This window comes from Mytilus galloprovincialis, chromosome 13, assembly GCF_965363235.1.
Source record: "Mytilus galloprovincialis chromosome 13, xbMytGall1.hap1.1, whole genome shotgun sequence".
NCBI classification, from domain to species: Eukaryota; Metazoa; Mollusca; class Bivalvia; order Mytilida; family Mytilidae; genus Mytilus; species Mytilus galloprovincialis.
Window position 1 is genome coordinate 24,502,673 of NC_134850.1, and position 16,065 is coordinate 24,518,737.

Below are 16,065 nucleotides of genomic sequence, written 5' to 3' on the forward strand. Positions count from 1 at the left end.
CATATCCCCCTTTGAACCCTCTACTGACAAACTCGTACGGGTCTAGGGTATAAGTGCTATGGGCCATTTTAAAGGCAATAAGTACCTCTTCCTCTGGTATCATTGCCCATGTGGAGAATCTCTTCGTTTGGCCAGCCGGCAATAGTTCATTTTCGAATTTGTGATATACCAGGGTACCCCCCCTTATCCTTTTCTGACTAACTCGTACGGGTCTAGGGCATAAGTGCTATAGGCCATTTTAGAGGCAATACCAACCTCTACCTCTGGTATAATGGTCGATGTGGAGAATCTCTTAGTTTGGCCAGCCGGCAATAGTTCAATTCGAATTCGTTGTATCCGGGATACCATATCCCCCCTTTGAACCCTCTACTGACAAACTCGTACGGGTCTAGGGTATAAGTGCTATGGGCCATTTTAAAGGCAATAAGTACCTCTTCCTCTGGTATCATTGCCCACGTGGAGAATCTCTTCGTTTGGCCAGCCGGCAATAGTTCATTTTCGAATTTGTGATATACCAGGGTACCCCCCCTTATCCTTTTCTGACTAACTCGTACGGGTCTAGGGCATAAGTGCTATGGGCCATTTTAGAGGCAATACCAACCTCTACCTCTGGTATAATGGTCGATGTGGAGAATCTCTTAGTTTGGCCAGCCGGCAATAGTTCAATTCGAATTCGTTGTATCCGGAATACCATATCCCCCCTTTGAACCCTCTACTGACAAACTCGTACGGATCTAGGGTATAAGTACTATGGGCCATTTTAAAGGCAATAAGTACCTCTTCCTCTGGTATCATTGCCCACGTGGAGAATCTCTTCGTTTGGCCAGCCGGCAATAGTTCATTTTCGAATTTGTGATATACCAGGGTACCCCCCCTTATCCTTTTCTGACTAACTCGTACGGGTCTAGGGCATAAGTGCTATGGGCCATTTTAGAGGCAATACCAACCTCTACCTCTGGTATAATGGTCGATGTGGAGAATCTCTTAGTTTGGCCAGCCGGCAATAGTTCAATTCGAATTCGTTGTATCCGGGATACCATATCCCCCCTTTGAACCCTCTACTGACAAACTCGTACGGGTCTAGGGTATAAGTGCTATGGGCCATTTTAAAGGCAATAAGTACCTCTTCCTCTGGTATCATTGCCCACGTGGAGAATCTCTTCGTTTGGCCAGCCGGCAATAGTTCATTTTCGAATTTGTGATATACCAGGGTACCTCCCCTTATCCTTTTCTGACTAACTCGTACGGGTCTAGGGCATAAGTGCTATGGGCCATTTTAGAGGCAATACCAACCTCTACCTCTGGTATAATGGTCGATGTGGAGAATCTCTTAGTTTGGCCAGCCGGCAATAGTTCAATTCGAATTCGTTGTATCCGGGATACCATATCCCCCCTTTGAACCCTCTACTGACAAACTCGTACGGGTCTAGGGTATAAGTGCTATGGGCCATTTTAAAGGCAATAAGTACCTCTTCCTCTGGTATCATTGCCCACGTGGAGAATCTCTTCGTTTGGCCAGCCGGCAATAGTTCATTTTCGAATTTGTGATATACCAGGGTACCTCCCCCCCCTTATCCTTTTCTGACTAACTCGTACGGGTCTAGGGCATAAGTGCTATGGGCCATTTTAGAGGCAATACCAACCTCTACCTCTGGTATAATGGTCGATGTGGAGAATCTCTTAGTTTGGCCAGCCGGCAATAGTTCAATTCGAATTCGTTCTATCCGGAATACCATATCCCCCCTTTGAACCCTCTACTGACAAACTCGTACGGATCTAGGGTATAAGTGCTATGGGCCATTTTAAAGGCAATAAGTACCTCTTCCTCTGGTATCATTGCCCACGTGGAGAATCTCTTCGTTTGGCCAGCCGGCAATAGTTCATTTTCGAATTTGTGATATACCAGGGTACCCCCCTTATCCTTTTCTGACTAACTCGTACGGGTCTAGGGCATAAGTGCTATGGGCCATTTTAGAGGCAATTAAATGGACTGGTAATGTTGAGATTAAAGACACTGATTGATTTCCGTAATTTTGAAGAATTATGTCATTGAAATAGTAATTGACAGTTCCTATTTTTCTGTTTATTATATTCCTTCAATAAACTATGTTTCTTGTTTTTCTGATCTTTTTAATTGTGTGATACTATCGTATGTATTGTATATTTTAGTTTTAGAATTGGACTATATTTGTAGACAACGAACAGATTATGGAATGCCCATATGACAATTAATTCCATTTAATTTAATTAATTCCATTTAATTACCCTATATTTAATCATCTTGTTTTAATTACTATAGTTTACATTGATTCAATAATAACAACATTTTAATGTTCATTATTGTTTTGTGTTGTGTGAGGCAATGCAATTAAACTTTTCATTTACTTTCATTTTAAATGACGCGGACCTTGCAGAAGACACCTATTGGCTTACTATTTCCTAATTACTTTATATTGCTATAAATAGCATAACCATAATGGATATTAACAGCAAAAGTTATTCTATTGTCACAATTTAATAACTACCCAAAACATTTCATCGAACGCGGTTTTGATCTCATGAATATTATTGACGGCTAGCCTCATGAATATTAACGCCGGCTAGATCCACACTAGTCAGTTGACCCCCTTAGGAGTTATTGTTCTTTATAGTCAATTTTTAACAATTTTCATAAAATTTGTAAATTTTTACTAACATTTTCCACTGAAACTAATGGGCCAAGTTCATTATAGCTAGAGATAATTTTAAGCAGCAAGAATGTTCAGTAAAGTAAGATGTACAAACACATCACCATCACCAAAACACAATTTTGTCATGAATCCATCTGCTTCCTTTAATATTCACTGGGATAAAGCTGATGACCGTAACTGCATTCACGGTCATCCCAAGATGTCGGATGAAAAATTAGGTCAGTTTCTGTATTGTCTGTTAAAGTGTTTCTATATCATTTTCTTTACAGATCATACATTGAAACGATGTAAATTTATAAAAGAATCACTCGGAAATCCCTTATTACTTCTGAGAAATGTGCATGAAACGGGAAATTCGATTTGAAAAAATCGCCAAGATGACCGTAAATCACAATCGAGATGACCGTAACAGAATCAGCGATTCATAACAAGGCTGACCGTAACTGCTTTTAAGATGACCGTAATTTGTAAATGATGACCGTAACTTTTAAAGGATGACCCTCAATTCTAAGAAATATCCGTATTTATATAACTATCTTTTTGTATCAAATGATTAATCGTGTTGGTATACACATAATGATATGAAAGTTTTATCCTATAATAGGATAAAACTTTCATATCAGTATAGGTAGAAGAAAATAAGACGTGCTACAAATGCAAAGATTACCATATGTATCTTTTTTACAGTAGAGGGTTCAATTTTTAAAATGAATTTGCCAAAAGACATGCGGTGCACAGCCTTCAACTGCTCGACAAAAGATTTTTTTTTTGTTTCTGGGATTCCTTTTAATGACATATAATAAATACACATTTTTAAAAATGCCAAAAATTGCATGTACACCCATTGATATTATGTCGTCTTTCATTTTGTCGTGCAAATAAAATAACAGAAATATTTTGAAAATATCATTCGAATAAACTAGTGAAGGTGAGCTCCAGCAAAGTAGATCCTTAAAATAGTATTGTACGAAAAGCGTATCACAAGGCGGAACGTTGTCAATTTGTATATATACAGAAATTTTATTCATACAGTCAGGATTCTACTTCTTCAAAATTATCTCCCCATTACGCCAGTTCATGCTCACAGTCGTAGAAATGGAAGCCATTGTAGGGATGACGCTCTGCCAATTTTGCTCTTGAAAACTGATAAATTTATCAACATAGCACCATTACGATCGATCGTTATATGTCAGTTATATTTTAAAATAGAAATGTATCTACTAGCTAATGAGCATTAGTTAATGATCTTGTCTGCATAGATTCAACTTAAAAATATTGTCTGTTTGGATGTCAGATGGAATTTTTGAAAATTCTTAGGGAGCTACCATTTGATTTTTATGGGGGGGCTAGGATGAAATTTGAAAAAAATAGGCAGGACAGGAGTTTTGAGTAAAAAAAAAAGGCAGGATGAGACACTTTGCAAAAAAAAAAAAGGCAGGATGACAATTTAGGTAAAAAAAAGTCAGGATAAACTAATAAAAAAAAAGGCAGGACCAAATAGAGTGAAAAATAAAAAGGCAGGACAGAGATTACAACTAAAAAAAAAATGCAGGACAAAATTTTTCATCCCCCCCCCCCCCCCCCCCCATAAAAATCAAATGGTAGCTCCCTTAAGCATTTAAAAAAATTCTAATTAAATATATCGTGGAAGGGCAGACTAAACATTTTCAGTGGTTGAAGATTATAAACCCTAGTTATCACACACACATTTTCATCATCCAAATTAAAAGACTGTCGTCAAGTACTTTTAGAAAAAATAGCTATTCGAACACACCTACTCTGTTTTTGTGATTCATTAGATAGGTATCTCAATTGACCCATATATTTCATCTTTTCGTACTGTCATTTTTTTACGTTATAAAGTCAACCTGTAGCTTTGATATATAATAATGATAGAATCTGAAGCGAGATGCTACATATATAAAATACTCTTGCTTTGTACGTTTTAAAGACAAAATATACACCCCAAACATGCCCTTACATAAAAAGGTGCACTCGATTTTTCTCTTTTCGATACAATCGTTACCTGTTTTGGGGAATTTTTTCTTGATTCACATAATGGAAGGGCAGACACGAAAATTTCTGAACTAAAAGATTGATACATATGTTCTCCGTCCGTGATAAAAAAAAAATCGGAGGTTATGCATTTTCTACATCCAACTTATAGATACTATATATGAAAAAGAAGATGTGGTATTATTGCCAATGAGACAGCTATCCAGAAAAGACCAAAATGACACAAACATTAACAACTTTAGGTAACCGTAAGGCCTTCAACAATGAGCAAAGCCCATACCGCATAGTCAGCTATAAAAGGCCCCGATAAGAACCATGTCGTCGACTTCATATCTTATTGTTTTGCATTACTATGTAATAGATACATTGAAAACTTATGCAAATGGTGTTTTTAAAATAAGAAAATTGTCGTTTTATTTGTTTCTATTAACTTTTTAAAATTTTGTTACTATATCAAACATTACAGTTAACTTTTATCGCTTTTGTTCTATTTCAAAAGTGTTTCCGCCTGCATATATCAAGACAAATTAAGATTTTAATCTGCTTCCTCTGGACCCATACACATGGGATCGATTACCAAATATTCGTATGTATTATTAATGTTTTTAATGCTCCATTTATTGGCATTATGTTTTTCTGGTCTGTGCGTACGTTCGTCCGTTCGTCTGTTTGTTTGTCCGTTTGTCCAGCTTCAAGTTAAATAAAATTGAAACTTAGTACACATTTTCCCTATGGAATGATCTTTTTAATTCTAATGCCAAATTACAGTTTTATCCCATTTTCATAGTCCACTAAACATAGAAAATGATAGTGTAGATGAGGCATCCGTGTACTAGGGACACATTCATTTTTCTGCAAATTTTCGTCGTATCGCTGTAAATTTGTGTTAAAATTTTAACGTCGATATCAATAAATATTTCATTGTTTACGAGAAATATGCAATTTACTATCATTGTTATAAATCCTAAATATGGCCAATTATATTATAGTTTAAAAAAAGAAATTTATGAAACATATTTATATCCGCTAACCGAGCCCCTATTGAGATCGACAAACTCAACAAAAAAGCTTTGAATACAATACTTCTTAGAATTGATGGTCTTCCTATAAAAGTTACGGTCGTCCTATATAAATTACAGTCAGTCTTTACAAATTACGGTCATCCTTTACAAGTTACGGTCATCTTTTTACCAATCACGGTCATCCTTGTTTTATGTTACGGTCATCTTGAAAATATTTTGATTATGATTTACGGTCATCTTAACGATTTTTTCAATTCGAATTTCCCGTTTCATGCACATTTCTCGGAAGTAATTAGTGATTTTCGAGTGATTCTTTTATAAATTTACATCGTTTCAATGTATGATTTGTAAAGAAAAAGATATAGAAACACTTTAACAGACAATACAGAAACTGACTTAATTTTTCATCCGACATCTTGGGATGACCGTGAATGCAGTTACGGTCATCAGCTTTACCCCAGTGAATATTCACCTAGACCAAGGTGAGCGACACAGGCTCTTTAGAGCCTCTAGTTATGTTTTTGAACATCATTTGACAAGCAAGGGGCCAAATAAGCATTTTTGTACTTTCCAGTTAATAAGCATATAAATCTCTCTGAAATTATATCACAAGTTTCCATACTACAACAGGATAATTATGGCTCAAATCACATAGCCATTAGTAATAAAAAGACAAAAAACAAGTTTTTTTTCTGTTTGGAGGACAGTTTTAAAACACTGTAAGGGAGGTAATCAAATTAAATTTAACAATACTGTTATATATATATAAATATATGATTGATTACTTGTTACCTCCCTTGCACTGCTTAAAAATTATGTATTGAGAAATGATTGTTTTGACATGTGTAGCTGTAAATTAATTTTTAGAATTTACTTTGAATATTCTGTCCATACTTGATACAACCGTCACTGCTTGACCTCTACAGATCATCTGGTTTTTATGCCCCACCTACGATAGTAGAGGGGCATTATGTTTTCTGGTCTGTGCGTCCGTTCGTCCGTCTGTTCGTTCGTCCGTCTGTCCCGCTTCAGGTTAAAGTTTTTGGTCAAGGTAGTTTTTGATGAAGTTGAAGTCCAATCAACTTGAAACTTAGTACACATGTTCCTTATGATATGATCTTTCTAATTTAAATGCCAAATTAGAGTTTTGACCCCAATTTTACGGTTCACTGATAGAAAATGATAGTGCAAATTTCAGGTTAAAGTTTTTGGCTTCAGGTTAAAGTTTTTGGTCAAGGTAGTTTTTGATGAAGTTGAAGTCCAATCAACTTGAAACTTAGTATACATGTGCCCTATGATATGATCTTTCTAATTTAAATGCCAAATTAGAGTTTTGACCCCAATTTTACGGTTCACTGAACATAGAAAATGATAGTGCAAATTTCAGGTTAAAGTTTTTGGTCAAGGTAGTTTTTGATGAAGTTGAAGTCCAATCAACTTGAAACTTAGTATACATGTGCCCTATGATATGATCTTTCTAATTTAAATGCCAAATTAGAGTTTTGACCCCAATTTTACGGTTCACTGAACATAGAAAATGATAGTGCAAATTTCAGGTTAAAGTTTTTGGCTTCAGGTTAAAGTTTTTGGTCAAGGTAGTTTTTGATGAAGTTGAAGTCCAATCAACTTGAAACTTAGTATACATGTGCCCTATGATATGATCTTTCTAATTTAAATGCCAAATTAGAGTTTTGACCCCAATTTTACGGTTCACTGAACATAGAAAATGATAGTGCAAATTTCAGGTTAAAGTTTTTGGTCAAGGTAGTTTTTGATCAAGTAGAAGTCCAATCAACTTGAAACTTAGTATACATGTTCCCTTTGATAAGATCATTCTAATTTTAATGCCAAATTAGAGAATTTATTCCAATTTCACAGTCCTTTAAACATAGAAAATGATAGTGTGAGTGGGGCATCCGTGTACTGTGGACACATTCTTGTTTTTAAATAAAATACCTCTATATTCTTTGATTTTGATATTGTATTTGATACTTGCTTTATTACTGCTTGAATTACCTCTATAACATAATATACACTTTTTTTTAATTATCAATATGTAATTGTTAAACTACAGTCTATAAATACTTATAAAGATGCTAACACAGCCTCAATTTTACATTTTACACTTCTAAATCTTTATATACTCTTTTTAAAATGTGATTTAACATACTAATGTTTATTGTTCTTAATGTCTCTTAAATTCCATGATAACTTAATCTCACAAATCAAGAATCTATTTGTTAATTTGCTTTACATCTTCAAATTCAAATGTCCCCATATTTCAACCATACCAAACATGTTCTTTTAGTCAAATATTTTTAACTGTACATTTATATCTTGTTAGTAAATAAATATTTGTTCTCAACTGCTGTTTCTTTATTTACTTTTTATTCAAACACCAACATACATGTACTAAAATAATCACTACAAAATGCATGAAAGATAACATACAAAGTAAAAAATGCTTCAAATCAGAACACACATGCCCTCTATTATTCAACTTACACAGAAACAAAGTATAAATCTTGCTAAAATATTGATAAATTAAATCATCATTCATTCCATGTTCATAAACTCACTTGTACAACTTGGTTTTCTGTTATCTGAGGAAGGGAAACAACCCTTATATTTGATTATATCTGACCGATAGAACTAATTTTATTCTCAATTGTTTATGTTTACTGTTTTACCTCTTTCTGTCCTTCAGTCCGTCTGTCCCATGAATATTTTTCGTAGCATTTTTCTCGCGAACTACACTACGATTCCAAACTCCTGTATTATTTTACACATGATAACCAAATTGAAAATTTTGTCACATTTTTCTGAAGAACTACAATACAAGGATTTCTGGAATTTGATTTCGAAGTTTATATAAGTATTCATAGCTGACTATATGCTGTATGGGCTTTGCTCATTGTTGAAGACCGTACGGTGACCTATAATTGTTAATGTCTGTGTCATTTTGGTCTTTTGTGGATACTTGTCTCATTGGCAATCATACCACATCTTCTTTTTTAAAATACTGTTATGCGTTTTCACATTCATCACTCAACAACTTCCTGTTTACCGAACTCTTACATAGTTTACACTTAAAATTATGCACTTGCAGTGGGGGCATCATCAATGAGCAGCAGCTCACAGTTTCACTTGTTCATCTTTTAAATATTCTTTTCTGTGATTGCTTCGTAAAATCAAGAAATATATATAAACATTTTTCCCCTGACAAATTATTTGCTTTGATTTATAATTCACAATTATACAATACTACATGTACCTTTATAAGAAATAAGAATTTGCACTAAAGGAAAAAGTGCAGGTCAATCTGAATTACAACTACACTTCATGACTATGAATGTTCCTCCGTCTCTCTTGTATAAGGGTAATGTCTGTATAAGAAGATGTGGTATAAATACCAATGAAACAACTCACCATCCAAATAACAATTTGTAAAACTAAACCGTTGTACGTCAACATACCGCCTTCAACACACAGCCTTGGCTCACACTGAACAACAAGCTATAAAGAACCCCAAAATTTGCTTGTCATAATAATTTCAACCTTATTTTTCAACATTTAAAAAGCACATTACATACAGGTGAGCGACACAGGCTCTTGAGAGCCTCTAGTTATGTATTGTCCTGAATGAATGTTTAAGATACTGTAATTTGTGTATATTTGTCTAAACCAGAACACACAATCTGACACTTGGTTGCCATGGCAACCAAAGTGTCCTAGCAACAAAAATGAATATTTTTTCATCAATCTTGATTGAAGGCAAGATAACATACCAAATTTGGTGATAATCTGTTGACCCCCATGTATCACTCATTGCATGATTTTTACACGGAGCCCTACTTAATACCTAACCTACGAAAACATGTTTAACCCCGAATGCCCCAACCTATTTTATAAATAACAAATTGAATAATGATCCCCAGTCAGTATTTATAAGCTCTAAAAAGATTTCAAGTCTCAGGTACGATCCGCGAACCATTTAATTTGAGGTGGCAGTCTGAGATATTTGAGAGAAAAAAAAAATGACTTTGATTCTTGCCTTAAGCTAAACTCGGTTCTGGCCGTATCTGGATTAAAACAATAGTCTTGTCCACTTTTTTGCTATTAGAAACTAAAATTTCCAACAGAATTATTTAACATTAAATGAACATGATGAATAAAAACGGGCGTATTTTTTGTTTTTGGCTGAGGTTTGCATGTCTGACTGAAATGTCTGTTTCGCCGGACTTATATATTGAATACATTTTTCAAGACGAAACTGTAACCTGCCTGCTGGGTGTAGCCTTTATGTCTCCATTTGTCGACCGTTATTCATAAATTCGTTGTCATTTCAGACTCTTTCGTAGCCTTTGGTTGATTTTGAACCCCTCACTTTCCTTAGTTTTGTTGGGTGAAACATACCAACCAAACATTTGGTTAAAAACTGCATGTTTGTCTTTTTAACTCGTGTCGGTCGTATTGTAAATTTCATCGAATAGCCCGGCGTATATCTTGTTTACAAGAAGAAATCTGTGAGGTTATGACAACTTAACTTGCAACAAACCGGCGAGAATTTCCATGTCTATTTTTTACTGACAAATCCCACATTAAATATATCAGTACATAGTTTTGGATCCATACTATCATTTTATGATAGACAATTAATAGGGAGAATACAGCATCAAAAATGTCCAACCCTTACACTTTACAGCAACTATAATATACACATGCCCACGCCAGGAAACCATTTGAATAGTACATATACTGACACTTATTTTATGTATTTTTAGCCCAAAAAGGTCCCAAAAATTTTTCACACTTCCGCCTCCCCCCCCCCCTTTCCAAAATTCTGGATCCGCCCCTGCTTTTCCATTTTTTTGTAGATCATATTTCGTGGTGGAGCCATTATAAATAAATTTACCATATGGCTATCGCTCATTGATAAAGGAAATGATGACTGACGGTACTATTACATCAGTACTTAATTAGTTTATATACCTTTTAATTGTCTTGGAGTGTTGTGTCGATTTATTGATTCTAGCCATTTCTAACTGATTTTGTTTTGTATATTATGGTGCTTGTAGCTGTTGGGCGGTTTGGGGGTCCACAAGCATGACTGTTTTAAAGTAAAATCACAAAAATACTGAACTCCGAGGAAAATTCAACATGGAAAGTCCCTAATCAAACGGCATAATCAAATGACAAAACACATCAAACGAATGGACAACAACTGTCATATTCCTGACTCTGCACAGGCATTTTAATGTAGAAAATTGTGGATTGAACCTGGTTTAATAGCGCTAAACCTCTCACTTGTATGGCAGTCGCATTATTATCCCGCAAAATTTTGTATGCTCCTGTTCTAAGTCAGCGAGTTTCTGATTCATTGGTTGTTAATTTGGTTGCAATCTGATACATGTATATCGGTTTTCGTTTATTGTAATGTCAAAAGTCGGGTCATTGTTTTTTATTTTTTAAATGTTTTTCATATTTTGCAATATAACGCCTTGTATAGCTGACAATACAGTATAGGTTTTGCTCATTGTTGAAGGCAGTACGGTAACATTTTATTGCGAAATGCCATGTTGTTTGGAACTTGAGGATAGCTGTCTTATTGACAATCATACCACATTTCCTTATTTTATAACTAAAAATATCAGAAACAGTCCATAAGTTTATGCTTTTGCAAACTTTTGATTTACTTTGATATTTGGTTGATTGATGTTTAGCGCCTCTGTTGTGCTATTTCGTTGCTGTCAATTTTTATTAGTAGAGAAAATCAGATTGTCAGAGATGATTGAATGGTAGTATTTTCCATTAAAAATAAAGTGAATCTATGTTTTATAAAAGAAAAAGCAACCTGCGATGCAAACCAAGTATTGAAATGAAATCACCATAAATTATGTGGACAACACAAGCATTTTTTTTCGGGGGGGGGGGGGGGGGTCGGTGGTATAATTTGAACCAATGGATAATAAAACAAAAGTACGACGTAGTTAATAGTTTACTTCCTAGTACTGACATGATTCAACAGATACGATTTGCGTAACTAAATCTTAAGTTATATATATGTGTTTGTCAATGTGATATAATATTTAGGTTGCAAGTACATGTAAATTAATATTAGCCCTTATCTATCCTCTTTTTTTTATCTCGTGCGTATAGCTGATGCAGTGTAACTCCCGAAACACCTGTTGTGCATGTTCGCGGAATATTTCATTTACGTAGTTTGCTTCTAAATCATAACTGTAGATGTCTACCTTAACCATTCATTTAGAATTACCTTTTTATGTCTGTGGTGATAGTTTTAAAATGATCAACTTCGGAATACAATAATTAGTGTTAAATTGAGTAAGATGCATACTATGTATAGGCTTTTCCCCCTGTTTCATATTTGCATATCTTATCTACAACACAATGTCGCTAAGAATTAAAATCCGAATTTTCTATCAACTAGGTGCTAAGTTTGAGTAATATGTTTTTAAATTACAACCACTGTTAAACGAGATTGTTTTCAATTTTGTTTCAACGGTGATTTGAATTTCTTAATATATTAAAGCCTACACCCATAGTCACAAATGTTCAGTTTAAATTCCTTCGTAAATTTTACGGACCCCATCACGAGTTGGTTGAACGTTATGGAATAGCCGTTTCACAAATGATATCGGATATGTTCCTTACGTCGTAACTACAATCACCTTCCCTTTCATGAATGTGACCTACCGAATTACACTATAAACCGGATTAGTTATAACATGAGCCCCACGACGGGTGCCACATGTGGAGCAGGATTTACTTACCCTTCCGGAGCACCTGAGATCACCCCTAGTTTTTGGTGTGGTTCGTGTTGCTTATTTTTAGTTTTTTATGTTGTGTCATGTGTACTATTGTTTGTCTTTTCATTTTTAGCCATGGCGTTGTCAGTTTATTTTCGATTTATGAGTTTGACTGTCCCTCTGGTTCATTTCGTCCCTCTTAGTTTTACACCAAGGAATATATTATGTCTAAATCAGGATAGTATATTCAGTAAGAACTTTATGTACATTTGAATTCAGTTGATAACAATCACATTAATCATTGACGTGTGATTCAGTTCTTCAAATAAATTAACCTTGTAAACAAAAAGTGCTGTAAATAAACCAAACAGATACTTTTACCTTAAAACAATGCTTAAGGTGGTACATAACACTTTCACTAAAATTAATTTGGCTCGTTTTATTTTCATAAAATTTTGTCGAAGTATCTTCTTTGACCCTTTAACAAAACTATCAAAATATAAAAAAATTTGAACCATCCATTTTGTCAGAAAATTTACACTGGTTATATAGCAATTTGACAAGCATCAATTTTGATCATTGAGAAGCTTAATATTCCTTTTACAACACAACGTAATTAAAACGTTTAGCTGACTCTACATAGTTATCTCCCTGTAGTGTTAGGTACCTCCTTAAGATCTCACAGAAATACATTTATGTATTTTAATTTCTTATAGAAACTTTTGTGCTTAAGTTAATTTTCAACAAAAATCTTTGAAAATAGCTCAGGTTTCTATGAAATTGAATCGCTCCTCTTTATTATATTAAATTGCCAACAGAGACCGCACAATATATTATGTTGTGTGCACAAGATATTATTTTGTGCGCACACGATATTATTTTGTGCGCACAATATATTTAAGTTGTGCGCACAATATATTTAAATTGAGCGCACAATATATTTAAGTTGTGCGCACAAGATATTATTTTGTGCGCACAATATATTTAAGTTGTGCGCACAATATATTTAAGTTGTGCACACAATATATTATTTTGTGCGCACAATATATTTTTTTTTCTTTGCATGTCCCTAGCGGGGCTCCGTACTCAGGCATATATAAGCATTACTGTTTGACTAGTGACTGTATTTGACATTAAAAATACACCCTGTGAAGAAAATGCTATATTTATAATTCCATTGAAGATGTTTTTAAATCTCTGCAATAATATAAAGGGACGGTAACAACGGGTACCAAAAGGATAACAAAAGAATGAAAAAAAACTAATAAAACTTTGTTTGTAAATGACAGATATTGCTACCATTTAGTGTAACAGAAAAATAACCTTAAATTGGAAACGCGCACTATAGAATATTTCCTGCTTTCCTAGTTGGGTAAATGCAAAGTATAACACACAAGTAGAAATGCCGTGAGATTCCAATCCAATATGATATTATAATTTACATACATGTAGGATATTACATTTTACTGCTAGTAATTATGTGGGTTTTTTTGGAGGGAATATTGCTGCATTATGTATTCAACCCGAGTATGATTTTATGCAAGCAGTGGTATACGAGACAATAAAATGGCTTTAAGTTATGATACTGAAGTTTTCTTACTTTTTTGATCGTCTTATAGATGTGTATTTTTGTAATATGTGGATCATTACGTTTTGTTGAAGAAGGACATTTACAATCAGTGGAGGAAGGAACCCACGAATGCAGTTGTTGTCCCTAGCAAATTACGCTTGTGGCGACGTCAAATAATTTAACGGACAACCTTGCAAGACATTTTCATAAATCCATATTTTTCATAGATAACCCAGTAATCTTAATACAATTTGGTGTACCAACTTCAACTTTTAAAGTACTTTTTATTGGTATAGTATTCAAAGCCGAAAAAAAATCTTCACGAAATCAAATCTCTGTTTTCTGGCCGTTAAAGTTTTGTAAAGACATGAAATGTTTACTCAGACAATATTCCGCAAGACATTGCAAAATTCTTGTTTTGAATTGAATATGAAGCTCAATTTATTTATTAATATGAATTTTTGGAACTTACACTTATATTAGTACAAAGCCATCTTGCTTACAATTTGATAAACTATCTGTCAAAATTTTATTTTTTTAACTGAAATGTTTCAAGTTTCCAAATTAAATTTATGCTGGGGACATTTCCATACATCATATTCTTTTCAAAATATCTATGCCAGTTTTTAATGGAGACAGTCATGTAAACCAATACTGAAATATATCACGTCATAGAACGTTAATGCAAAATTTCGAAGAATTACGTGTTCATTTCGCGAATTGTTCGAGTCTTATGTTTCGAGTTTGTTACATGGGATAACGCTAAGTAAACTTTTTTTTCTGACAATCTGTGTCTTCCGAAGCCTATGAATATCATAGTTTTATTCCTTCTCTATCATAATGTGAAAATTTAAGAAGCAATCTTCATTTTCATGTATAATTTGAAAAATAACATTTCAGCATTTCTAAGAGAATTTCCCCGTCAAATATTTACTTACCGATATTTCTCGTGGTAGTAGTAATACCTAACGTTGCGTCTTTCTCGTGTACATGTACTCGTACGTGCAAAAGAGATAAATAAATAAATAAATAAATAAATAAATAAATAAATAAATAAATAAATAAATAAATAAATAAATAAATAAATAAATAAATAATCTTTATTTCAAGAGGATGATCCCATTAGTTAAAAACTAATCTTCCTGAGAGTCCTCAAAATAATAACATTTTTATGTACATAGAGTATTATAAAGTTATATTATACACAATATACAATTGTATTTAAATAATAATGAAAGTGCATATTAATTTGCACAATTGATAAAAATTTGTAACATTTTGTTTTAAAAGATACAAGTGTATTACTCATTTTTATTTCATTTGGTAAACTGTTCCATATTTGAGAACCTGAATATGTAAATGTTTTCTTTAAAAAATTTGTTTTTGGTTTTGGAAGATTTAATAGTTTGAACGTAAGTTATAATTTTGATTATCAGTAAAATGAAAATTTTCTTGTAAATAGTTAGGAACCATACCATTTAATGATTTTTAAAAGAGAGAGCCAATATCGAAAATAACAACATTATAAAAGTCATTTATCTTCAAATTTCCGAGTACATGTAATCGTTAAGTGTCCTTCACAGATTACTAAAAACTGATTTCAAATTCCTAATATATACATGTAGATAAAACGTCAGTATTAACCACTTGCTGTATGGTTATCAAGATGTACCTACATTTGTATATTTTTAGAGATAGACGTGTTATTTTTTTTTTAATACATACTAGTTTATTAACTTTTCACTTTTGTATAAATTCAAAAGAGTTACTAGTTACAAGATACGTGTATAGTGGCGGATGAAGAGCAATCACTGATTCAGTACACATATTAAAAGGTTTTAGTATAAAGACGTCATAAACTCTTGAGAAAACCATGACGTTGTGCAATGCAAAATGTATATATACCGACAGGATATAGGACCATATATTAAGTGTTTATAACTGTATGAAGTTAACATATTAATTTTAAATAGAAAATCAATATTAAAACCGATGTC